This window comes from Miscanthus floridulus, chromosome 11 (genome assembly GCF_019320115.1).
Source record: "Miscanthus floridulus cultivar M001 chromosome 11, ASM1932011v1, whole genome shotgun sequence".
Classification (NCBI taxonomy): Eukaryota; Viridiplantae; Streptophyta; class Magnoliopsida; order Poales; family Poaceae; genus Miscanthus; species Miscanthus floridulus.
Genome location: NC_089590.1, coordinates 58,054,021 through 58,064,691, shown reverse-complemented (window position 1 = coordinate 58,064,691; position 10,671 = coordinate 58,054,021). Strand labels below are relative to the sequence as shown.

General features: G+C 44.6%; 1 long non-coding RNA gene across 1 annotated transcript; it reads right to left on the bottom strand.

The window, feature by feature from the left end:
- Window positions 1-1,933: 1,933 nt before the first annotated feature.
- LOC136494653 (uncharacterized) lies at window positions 1,934-3,543 on the bottom strand. The gene is made up of 3 exons (XR_010768652.1): window positions 3,142-3,543; window positions 2,760-2,802; window positions 1,934-2,239 (listed from the first exon to the last, which is right to left on the bottom strand). It is a non-coding gene; the product is annotated as an uncharacterized lncRNA (long non-coding RNA).
- Window positions 3,544-10,671: the final 7,128 nt, after the last annotated feature.

The window sequence follows — 10,671 nt, the reverse complement described above, 5'->3', positions numbered from 1 at the left end:
TGTTGTGCACCTGCACGCAAGTTTTCTAGTAGCCGTGACTGGGAGATTGCTTTTCTGCTACTTGTCTTGTTAGGGCACTCCCAATGTAAGAAACTATTAACAGTTTCTATATTATAGGACATCGTACCAAGAAACTATTGAGAAGTGCAAGATTTTCTACAATACATGACATAAGTAGTGATAGAAACCATGTTTGCTCTCCCAATGGGCTACGGATAGTTTCTTGTCCATCGATATCCGTGAAGACCCAGTTTCTTAGTTAGACTTGATTTCTTGAATTTTTCCTCTCACTCATTAAATCACTTGCCACATCAGCAAATTGCCAACGTGACAGTGCAATTAATATATATAGAAACTACCATAGTTTCTGCATTGTGAGTGCCCTTAGGAAGCTTATGATTATTCCATGATTATGTAGTCTTCACTTGGTTATAGTTAGTTACTTCTTTGTACCACTCAGGAGCTGAGAGTTTGTGAAACTCACTACCATTGTTGTATGACACGTCTGCAGCTAAGCTGTAGTCTGCTTCAAGATAGGAAGCTTGATGGCCGTCAGCTTGTTGTACCTAAGTGACTAAATTATGTGGAGGGCCTTCAAAAGTGTTACTAGTGAACCATGGTGGTCAGTGTACTATCCTTGTACATTAATGTAACCATTCTTCTAAATTATTTGGAGACTATTTGTCTGTATTTTTGTTTGTATAGGTTGTTGCTTATCTTCAGTTGACAGTTCTAACATTGCTTACAGAAAAACATGAAGCGAATTGGTTCCAGCGATATAGTAAATAACAATGAATCAAGTGAAAGTTAGCATGTAGAGTATTTGCGATGTGTACCGTGCCATTTGAAAGTTTTGGTGACTGTTTGTCAGACCTTCGTGCTTAGTATGTGTTGCTGTCACAGCATTGGATTACTGCACAAGCAGCATTCATGTAGATTGTAGACCCATTTTTCGTTTGTTTCCAACTTACCCCAGCAACGATCGTCACGGGGTTTTAGGCTCACTGGTCCAACGATACTAAGATTAGCTTCTATGATCGGGAAGGTTACCTGCGATGCGAGGATGTTGTTCTTTATGTTTTCATATAAGCCCTGTTCGTTTGGTTGATAAGCCATGGCTGAAAGTATTGTTGACTAATTTGTTTTGAGAGAGAAATATTGTTCGTTGGTTAAAAAATTATGGTTTATAAGCCAAGCGAACAGGGCGATATTTGCAGCCCAACTTCATAGGATAACATGCAACTTGACTCAATGCCAGCTCCTCGTATATTGGTGCTGTTTGGTTGGTAAGTGTAAATGTAAACGGTAATGGAATCCAATAAAACCGGAAACCTAAACAATGTATCAGATCACAATTAGCCTGTTCGGACAGGCCGTAATACGATCGTGGATTATAAGCTGAAATAATATTTTTCTTTCACACTAAATCGGTTAAACTAGTCAGCAGTAAATAATCTACGATCCAGCCTAGCCAAGCCTGTTCGGCTGAATATTTGTTTGGTTCTAGACGGTAATGGAAACGCTTCACTCACTCTCGCGTCCTCAGCACCCAGCACCGGCACCGAGGGCACCAGGCGGTTTGTGTCAGCGGCTCCTGCACCCACGCGAAGAAGAGACGAGCCTGTTCGTCGTAACGTGGATTATTTACTAGCTGGTTTGATGTGAGAAAAAAAATACTATTTCAGCTTATAATCTACAACCGTATACGAGCAAGCGAACAGGCTGAAGAATGAGCGGCATCCCATTCCACTTGATTTGGAGTGGTATCAGGCTACTCCCAATGCGAGAAACTATCATAGTTTCCATAGCTCCAAGACTCCACCACTAGAAACCATCTTTCCCAATGCAAGTTTATAAAAGTAGTTTCCATAAAGAAAGAAATTTAATGAACAGTTGTATAAGATAAACAAACAAAGATCAGCTGTGCCAAACATTATGTAGCCTTTCTTGATGCATTGTATTTGAATTCAAAATAAAATAGGTAGCAATGTTTCCAGTAAAATAGGTAGCAACGTTTGAGTTCAAAGTAAAGTAGGTAGCTGCGAAGATACATCATTTGAGTTCAAATAAAGTAGGTAGCGCCGTTGGTAATAAGTTTAAAAAATACAATCGACAAAACATAGCAATGCCGAAAAAAAAACATAGCAAGCCGTTCGTCCTCCTCCACATGAACTCCCATGTCCACAGCAACTCCAAATAGGACTGACACAAACTGAAATCTTTTCCACAGTTGAGCAGCCTGAAAAAGATAAAGATGAGGTAGTCAATAAACAAGAAATATATTATGGGCTGTTGAATGTTCAGATTTGCTCAGGTCAGACTTGCAAAGAGAAATATGGCAGCTATGCACAGTTCAGATTTGCAAAAGAGAAATATGTATATATGGCAGCTATGCACAGTTATATATAAATTCATATTTCTACCTAATTAGTTCGATTCCCAAACTTTTGCCCCCTCTTGTTGCTCTGAAAATAGCTTGTGCTTAGCTGACTGTGGTGCACGTATGGACATCAACAAGGGACTGCATTTCAGCTACTAGATGATCACCTAAATCACCTATAATTTCTTTCACGCTTGCATGCAAAAATAATGCACATCAGTTTCACACTTGCAAAAAATTAGTGGCTGTGCACTTGATCAGTTTTACAGAAATTAAATAGTTTCAGTTAGTGGAGACTGAAATTAGCACTCATCACAGAAATTAAAAAGAATCAGTTACTGAAGACTGGAAATAGCAGTCTGTACATATGAGTAGTTACCTTATAGAAATACGAGTAGTCTGCAGATTTAGTTACTTGCAGTCTGCAAATATGTAATTAGATATTCATCAGTTAACGATCCCCTGCTATGCACAGTTCATACCTCGGACGGACAGAGAACGAGTACCATGGGCACCACTGCCTCGATCGATTGCTTGATTTTGTTAATCGATTCATCCCCTGATTCAAAGATTGGTGTATGGATTTACAGCTCATTTCGGCTTATTCGCTCATATCTGACTTATAATCCACAGCTTAAATAATATTTTTCTATCACAGTGCTTTCAGCCATGGCAACCGAAACGAACAGGCTGTTAGGTTAAAGATTGTTGGGGAGGAGATCAATTGGAGAGGCTAGGTCATGGGACATATGGGTGCGTACCTTGAATGGAAGCCTGCTACCGGTATGAATTCGTGATTGACGCTTCAGGATGGAGCCAGCTAGCGGTATGAACCAGCGCCAACCAATTTTGAGGGCGCGCGCCGGAGGGGTTGGGGCCGCGCGGAAAGTTACGAGCGCGCGGGAAGAGCAGCACCGGAAGGGGCTCGCGAGATTGTCATGGCTGGCGGTGGCGATGGGGAGTGGAGCCGGGCGTACGGGATCTGAAGAAACGATGGAGAGCTCCCCAATGCCGGCTACGAGTTATCAGCACGTTCACTTGGCTGGTTCGTATCCTCGCTGATTTGCGAAGAAGTATTGTTGGCTGGTTTGTGTTAGAAGTATTGTTGGCTGGTTTGTGTTAGAGAAAAATACTGTTCTGACTGAAAATTTACGATCGTTTACGACAAGCCATAGCCAAACGAACAGGCTCTATGCATCCATTCACGAGTAGACACCAAGTCTTGTTTAGACTCGGTTTCGTTTAATCCCTCTCTCTTCGATAAATATGGTGCCACGTCAGTAAAATTAAATAAGTACAAAAATAATAAATAGATATAGAAACTATAACAGAATCTGTATTGGAAGTGTCCTCAACTGTCTGCTAGTTCGTATTAAATAACGCGGCACCTGATTACTGAGGGGGCTGAAACAAACACCCAACAAATGCAACTCGTTACCCACGTAATCGTATCCCGTTACATTTGTGCCAACCAAACACTATGTAGTTGGTGTTTGTAATCATGTGTAGCATCCACCCCCCTGTCCAGCTTGCAAATAGTATGTGAAGGTGTTAAACACCCCTCTCCTGCTTGCAAATAGTCAGTGAAGGTGTTAAACATTTCTTTTATGGAAATGCTAATTTCTAAACGCGTAGGGGATGAAGCTTCGACGCGCACACCTCGAGGGCTTAAACATTTCTTTTATGGAAATGCTAATTTCTAAACGCGTAGGCGATGAAGCTTCGACGCGCACACCTCGAGGGCTGTCCGATGCGCGCGGGGAAGAAGGAGGCCGCCTGATTCGCCACGCTCGCGCCTACCTGAAGCTCGTCGTCTGCGTCCGCGCCCGTGTCGTGGCCGCCCTCTCTCTTTCCCACCTCCGACGGCGCCTAGGGTTCCGGCGTCCGTGCCCCATCCTTCTTCCACAACTCCGATGCGGTATAGAAGGGCCGGCCGGGGGGAGGCAGGTAGGCCATGCGGTGGGGAAGGTCGACGGGCGGTTTAGGGCAGCTGGCGGCGGTCGTGGCGGCCGGACCAGGTCGGGGTGGGGACGCCATGGCCGGAGTTCGTCGGAGCTCGCCATGGCAGCATGCGGGAGGGGGTGGGAGGGAGGGGGAGGGGAAGGAGGAGGTCGCCGCCGGCGGTAGGGTCTCGTCGGAGCTCTAGCGAGGCCCTAGCACGCCGGAGCTCCGGCGAGACCCTACCGCCGACGGCGGGGCGGTGGGGGTTGCTGGAGGCGGGGGCACTCACTGGAGCCGAAGGCCAGAGCTGGAGCGGGGTAGGGTGAGGAGGTCGCGGCCACGCGGTGGAGGAGTAGGCGGTGGTGGGGAGGGCTGAAGGAGGAAGACGATGCGGGCGGAAGTGCGCTCGCCTGCACACCCATGCTCTAGTAAAAGTCCTTTTTTTTAATTACAGATGTCGAGGCGAAGTGTTACGGATGTCAAATCAAGCATGTCTCGTTAATTTGGTGTGGTAACCTGTAGCGAGCTTCTCCCATTGGTGGGACTAGAGGTGCAATGTGATGCCTGTTTTCCAATTTCCGCTATTGTTCGACAGCGCCAAGACGTCTGATTGTGTTGCGTTGGACGTGCGCATCTGATTCTGAGCTCCGTGACGTGTGTTCACTTTGTCATTGTTTGCGCGCTTCATGCTTCGGCCAGACATGGCAATTTATATGGTGTATGGTTCCAGTAGCTCGCTATCATAACCCAGCTAATACCGATTTGTTGTGAGAGAAAAACATGATACCATGGCTGATAAGTTCAAACAAACATGATCTCATTCAAATTAAATTCGGCAGGTTGACTGTAACACTCCTGGTGTTAAATACATGATTAGCAATAGGTTAAATATAATAAAACTTGATTAGTAAGTTTCATGTGCTCTGTAATGATCTTTTGTTTGTAATACTAACAATGTGGAGTAAAAATTCTTTTAAATTATAGCCAACTTAAAACATTTTACGGAAAAGACAAATCTTTTGTCAGTAATAAAAATGTGCATGAATAGTGTTGCTTAAGTGCTTTGCATGAACCTAAGTGTATTTTGATCGTACGTGTTGTTTGCATAATGTTTGAAATCAAAAGAGCACAAAATGACAAGGCTTTCTTTGTTTGAATCACCTTTTATTAATATAGGGTCAACATATGTGATGTCAACCAACTTTATTTTTGTGCTTAAACATCTCTAAATGAGTTTGTGAACAAAAGTTGTTTAGGGTTCATGTTGGATATGGAGAAAATGCTTAAAAATGTCAAAAACCCTAATTGGTGTTAATTGCTTGATAGCTTGTTGAAGGCTGAATAAATAAATAATTTATTAATAAACTTTGAAATATGGCCGTAAAACTTAGTACAAGTTATGAACTTTGTGGTGGAGTGCTTGTTGGTGCTCAGTTTGCATGTTTGATAGGTTAATCAATGCTTCAAAGTTTGAATAAAATATTGTTTCCTGGGAGACTTAGAAAGTTTCCTAGTGTTTTCAGTGACACTGCTAACTTTGGCCCTAATTGTCCGCTAATTTGTTGTGCTAATGACCTTAGTCCCTTAATCAAAGTTGGAGAGTGATCAGTAGAGAAGATATTTCCTTATAGGCATCGGCTAAGAATCTTTTTGGAATATGCTGATCTGGGGGTTCAAAGTCAAGCACATGGCACTGTCGTCGCCCATGCCCTGCTCTGCCTGCCCTGCACTCTGGCCGCGCACAGTGTGCTCCATGGCCGCCCACGCCGCGTTGCTCCCTCTCCCTCCCTTCTTGTGTAGGCCGAGGTCGCCTTGCTCGTCCTCGCGGTCCATCTCCCTCCCTCTGTCGGCTCTCTCTTTTGCTCCCTACCGCAGGAACGCGAGCTCGCCCACCATGGCCGGCTCCGAGGTCCCTCTGCCACCGTCGCTTCCACCGCTCAGTCCCTCTTCATGCTCGACTGCCAACACCACCGCCTCCTCCTCACTCCCCTCTGTGCCCCGGTCGCGCTCGCTGGAGCCCGTGTCGTCGGGAGCCACCGCGGCCCTTGCTCGGGCCACCGCGACGCACCATGTACACGACCAGGCCGCTGCGCCCTACCATGGCATGGGTAGTGCCAGCCGTGGGTGCGCCGTGTTTGCCCGATGCCACACTGCCCGTCCTCGTCGGCCGCCGCTCCTCACAGCACCACCGCGGTCGTCAGCCGCCCGCCGCGGCCGCCGTGCGTGTGGCCGGGCCGCCACCAGCTACGCCTGGCCGAGCTGTCGCCGCCCACGCATGCAGGCATGGCTGCTGCTGCCCCCGCGCACCTCCCTCGCCATCGCCGGTGGCCCGCGTGCGCGAACTCGGTCGCGCCCCGAGCACCTCCTCTGCTCGGTGAAGACGTGGAAGAAGAAGAGAAGGACCTCGTGCCTAAATAGAAGCTTTTTCAGGGTTTCCAATGTAAATCTCGTGACTCACATGAATAGTTCTTGTATAGTGGATTGATTTAGGAAAAGCTCAGGGGTCTCGGTGCAAAGTGTTTGTGTTTTATGGTTTTTCCTTTTCTTTTATGTTTAAATCGGCTAAAACTTTGAAAATTCATAGTAAATCGTAGAAAAATCATAAAAATGTCAAACCAGTTTTGTTACACTCCACACAACTAGATCTATGCAGTAGATATATAATATGATATGTTTTAGTACAAAAGTTCTGCTATAGATATTTGCCTATGCTTTTTAATGTTAAATTCATATCTACTGTTGTATGAATTCAATTGCTGTAAAATTTTTACGGTAGGTTAATTGTTGCATGCTTGTGCTGTGGTAAAAATTTCATGTTAAATGGATATTTATTTACTGAGTTATTGAATTATCATGTGTCATATGCTTTTATTGCCATTAAATCTTAATTAATTGTTAGTAAATAATATGCTTATCCAGAAATTATGAAATTCATGCAGTAGTTATGTTTAGTTAAGATGTATCACCCATAATTTTTCATGTCCAAAAGAGATGTTTAGTGTGCCACCTTTTTATTCCTTGGTTATAATTATTTAAGCTTTTATATATGTTCGGTGTTTAGATTAGGGTTAATATACGTTTGTCTATACTACTTGTTTTACATGATGCATAGGCAAAATGTGTTTAGTAAGCATAAGTGTGCTTGGCATGTTATGATAAGCTTTCACTTGTATGTTTAAAATGCAAATGGTTGTTTTGCTTGCTTGTGTGATAATAGTAACTCGCAAGTAAGTCGCTAGGAGAGGATGAGAGTCGAACATCCAACGTTTAGTTACCCTTCACCGTGATGACGTGTTGCTTGTCTTGTAGTGTTTGTAAATGTCTTTGTTATGCTTATTTGACTTAAGCATGCATTGCATTATTGCATATCATTTAGGAATGACGGCAAACCGATGAATCAACCGAAGGATGTGACGTCAAGCGGAAAGATGGTGTATTGGCAACCGAGTCCAGGAGATGGAGATGGTCGGATCATGTCCCAAAGATGGAGGAATACTAACGTAGTATAATACAAGTTATCCAGGCAAGCCTCGGTGCATAACCCCTATTTTTTGAGCACTTATTATTCTGTTGTTTGTGCATTAAGTTTGCAGGAGATGCTTGAAACCCACCTGCATAAATGTTCTATCCTATGAGTCCTACTAGTATGACAGAAATCGTGTAGTATGCCATGCCATAGCACCTACGGTAGAAGTCGGGTGATGGACTGTCACTCGCGAGAGATAGGTCATGGCTATTTTGCTACTACTATCACATGGACTTGAGGTGCTGGGTAATAATTGGAGACCGAGCGGGACTGTGGACTTTGGTTTGGATGTGGTTAGTTATAGCAATAGAGCGAGGCTCTAGTTGCATTAGTCCCGCTTATGTCGATTAAGGACCGTACCATTGGTAGCGTTGTGGCAAGTTTGAAGGTACCAAACACATAACAGGGGCCTATGTTACAGTTGAGCGTGAAGCTAAGTACTGTCTTACAACTAAGGTGCGCAAAACGTTCACCGAAGTGTTTCTATGGCCATTCTAGCGGCTGTTTTTGGGACGGGGAATGTCCATGGTAAAACTTATGAGGGTGAAACCCATCGCTGGTTCACGGGGCAAGCCTCATAGGGTGGGTTCCCTGGGGGTGGTCAGGTCATTTCGGGCCTTGGTTGTACGATGGGAACGACAGCCTTGTATTTGCTCCTTCGAGAAGTACATGCGTGTATTTGGGATTGCCGAGCTGGATGTACATCGATTGCAATCGTCGCCCTCCTCGGATATGGATACCACTTGTCATATCACTGCCATCGTAGTTAATGCAACTGGAACCTGGAGATGAAGAAGTTTTACTCTTCTATCTCTACTTCTGCTTCAATATTCAAAATTGTTAACTTCCGTCGCTTTTGTAAAATGATCTTTCTTTCACTGCTTTTATGAAATCTATTTTAACTCTGATTTTATGTAATGTTGTGATGTATAAAATGGTTAATAAATGACGTAAGCTTTATTCACTTGTTTATGGTCCTGATGAAAATGTGGATTTTTAAGTCCTCCCGTGGGGTGTACTCGACAGACTACCGGATTTAACTTGATCTCTGATATACTTAGTGTCAAATAGCTGACAAGTATACTTGAGATTAAGTTAAATTGGACGGTTCTGCCATGACTCCGATTCTCATCTCTATAAGACGCAATCGGCTAGGATTCTCGAGCGGTCGAGCCCCTAGTCGTCCACGTGGCCTCAAAACTCAACCGTTAGATCTCGAATATTACATCGGGCCATCGAACCAGCCCTCCTGTAGCCCCGTGCGCTTGATTCTCGTGAACCATCACCGCCCCTCCTGGCCGCTCACGTTAGGTAGCCACGCTGGTCGGCAGTTGCTACTACCGTTGCTGCCTCCTCGTCAAGCTCTTCTTCGCGGCCGCACGAGCCTGATAGGCGGTGGTGGCCCCTACATGTGCATCGTAGGCTACACGTCACCGCCCACCGCATGACCGAAGAGCCGGCCACGCCCACGCCGGTGGCCAAGGGTGCCTCGCCCTGCCATGCTCGCGCGTCTGCCGTGCACTCGGCGACGGTGGCAGCTCCAGCACGTGCCTGGCCGGTGGCGGCGCAGCCCGCGTGCACCAGGCCAGCAGCGGTGGAGCCCGTACACGCCAGGCCAGAGGCGGCGATGAGCGGCCACCAGTCTGCAGCGATCCCATCCCGGCGGTGGCGAACAGCGCCGGCTGCCTCCTCTTCCTGTGTGCCCGCCGTTGCCAGTGACTAATGAACTCAAAGCCGGCATCGCCGCTTCCATGGATAATGAAGCCAATGTGTTCAATGAAATGGGAACCAGGTATCTTTTTTCTGCATTTCTTCCTCTCAATTTTTCTTGATGATTTGTACATAACACATCTCTATCGTTAAGGAATTCATACTTAGAATTAATAGAAGACAAATATCTGCCCCATTTCTTCTATATCGTGGTAGATCAAAGGATTCCATGTTCCTGACGTGACAAAGAACCCTCCAAATTAAGTTAATTGCCATGTATGGACTGATTAGATATACGCCGTGTGCTTCCCCTAATTACATTTTTAGTTAATTTTAGTATAGCTACTGTCATTAGATCCAAAGTTTTCATCGAATTATTATCAGCTATGACTCTATTCTGATCTATACTTATCCAAAGGACTCCCTGATAATATTGGAGTTCCTATTTCAGCACATGAGCATATATATTTTATCATATAATTTTACTTCTATTGTGTATGTTTATCTCAATGTTCGATTTTTTTGAGCTAGATTTTGCTTCAGATCTACCCAATCATTGCTGATCTGGATGATCATATATTTGTTCTTTTATCCCCTGTACTTAGACATTTTCTGGGTGTGGGAAGGGATTAGGCTATGCCTTTTTGCACAAAAGCTCTTATCTTTTCTATGAATGCTATATAATTCAAATCCATCTTCTATATAGTACTCTCTCTAATATACTCATTTCTCATATGCTGATTATTGCAGAGATGGAAAAAATCATGGCGATCAGGAAAGAGCCAAGCGATGATCTCGAAGTCAGTGACATCCATCATCGATCTAATATCCCTTTATCAACAATGTCAGATATACTAGATGGACATGCTAACTGGTTCAACTAAACATCATTCTTTGTTTTTTCGAACCCACCATCATTCATTCAGTCTTCTGCAATTATCAGCCTCTAGGACATTGTTGCGACCTACTATATTCTATTAAGCGTTGATCCCAGCTGCTCACAGCCACTCCATATCCCACTTAAAGCATAGATGTTGGAGAACATGTCTTAAGATCTTCATTGCAATGCCCAAATTCAAATTCGATCAATATGAGAAATTTCCGTGCACGCTTT